This window comes from Morone saxatilis, unplaced genomic scaffold (assembly GCF_004916995.1).
Source record: "Morone saxatilis isolate NCDOM2014 unplaced genomic scaffold, NCSU_SB_2.0 Contig20, whole genome shotgun sequence".
Lineage (NCBI taxonomy): Eukaryota > Metazoa > Chordata > Actinopteri > Moronidae > Morone > Morone saxatilis.
In genome coordinates this window covers 16,212,743-16,214,884 of record NW_023339763.1, presented here as the reverse complement: position 1 = coordinate 16,214,884, position 2,142 = coordinate 16,212,743, and positions in this window count along the sequence as shown.

Here is a 2,142-nt window from a genome sequence, read left to right as displayed (position 1 = left end):
ATACAGCTGACAGCTCATACCAGTACATACACATACAGATATATACATATATATATATATATATATATATATATATATATATATAATTAAAGCTTACAGTAAAATACAACATCATAATTAACTGTTTTCCCCATTTACAAGGGTTTATATATTATTAATACTGCTCATTTCACAGCTGTTTCACTGGCCTATAAGAAGTTGCCCACCTTTGGGTGTAATGGTGGTTCATTAAGACTTCCTCCAGTTGCTTCATTTGGTCCTTTCAACCCTTCCTAACAAGCTGCCTGTCTTTTCAGTTCCTCCATTTAATGAACCTTTAATCACGTCACCTGCTGTTTGGAAGAAAACATAATTCATATTTAAGCTGAATAAACTCTTTAAAACTCCACATAGAAGGTAGCTGTGTGTAGGTTGGATTATGGCATGCGTGGGACTATTGTCGGCTAGTGTGTCTCTTTAGGTTTGTTCCATGCAAGGAATAAATATAGTGACACCAAGGCAAATGGACGTGGGTTGTGACGTTACATCGAATAAATTAATCCTTGAAGCAAAAGAACCTGTAAAGGGGTTTTTCTGCAGGGAAACTTGGAAGTTTGCTTTTGTGTGCTGCATTATAAAACATTAGACTTATTTGAACTCTCTCTGGATACTGACCGATGCAGCTATAAGAAAAGATGCCTGGATCACTGCTGTCATACTCCTCTGTGCTGAGATCATCTTTCTTGATATTCTTGACTGTATCTTTATTTGTGCTGCTGGATTCAAGAGAAACTCAAGACCACCATGAGGTAAGGTACAACTTAAAAGTTTATTTTTAAATGTATGAGTTTATTTTGCATTTTGCAACAACAACAGATTGTATTTGGACATGCATTTTCCATGTTTGTCAACATTTTAAATGGTAAATCTCTAATTTTTAACAAACATTCGAAATATATTTAGTATAAAAAACGTTGATAGAGGTGAACGTATTCAGATTTCTTATTCAAATGGAGCATAACACACATAAGTTTATACAGTTTGGCATTTTAATGTCTAATGAAATAATGAAACTAAAGCATGCAATAACAATAATACCCTGTTTCAGGATTTCAGCATTGGAAACAGATTCAGTTCATTATTTCCATTATTTCTGCTAATAACCTTAATGGAAATCAATATGCAGTATATCATTATCAATCAATTACTTAATCAGACTTTATTTGCATTTCACCTTTCATGCAGGTTAGTATATATGGTTTTCTGCTTTAATTTGTACAAAGTTTCAATTTATTTTGCAGCAAATGGTCAAATATTGCTATTGATATTCCTAAAATATACTTTAATAACATAACATCAAAAGGAAACAATAATTGCTTACATGTTCATAGGATTTTTTGGATAGTTACCCACCACACCTCATCTCCAGTCCTTTGGAAGCCGATGGTAGACCCGGAGGAGACTTTGCATTTGGATCCAGGGATGGCCATACCTTCCCCCAACAAGTGGACTCTGCATTTCTCATGAAGGATGAAGCGCAGACTACTGTGTGGCCACGCGTGATCCTGGATTATATGAGGCACCAGCTAAGGTTCAGAGGAAGGACCAAGAAAAGCACAATAAAGGATGTACTTAGCAGTTTATTGGATAATGAAAGTAAAATTAAATAGTAGAAGAGTTTAATCTATTAAATTATTGTTCAAATACCGAACCCTTTCACTGCGACTTTTTTTTTCACTTATTGCGCATTTATCTGCTTATGAATTGTTTTTAATGATATGAATGTTATGTACATATTAAAGACAACTGGTTAGAGATAACCTGAATAACCCCAAACTATTTGTTGTATTTAATAACGCTTCATTCACACTCACATAACTTCATCTTAATTTCTAGGCTAGTGGTCCCAACATTTCCAAAGATAACTAAATATGACAGATTAAAATAATGGACAAACAAATGGTGCAGCCATTAAAAAAAACTAAAAACAACAACAACCATGGAGTCTTGGGTTTAAGAAATTCTTAAATATATGAATTCACACGACGGAGTATTAGGGCCATACTAAGAGAAAAATATATATATTTTTTGGAAATTACCAGAAAGAAGTCGTAATATTAGGTCTACGAGAATAAAGTTGTAACATTACGAGAATAAATTCGT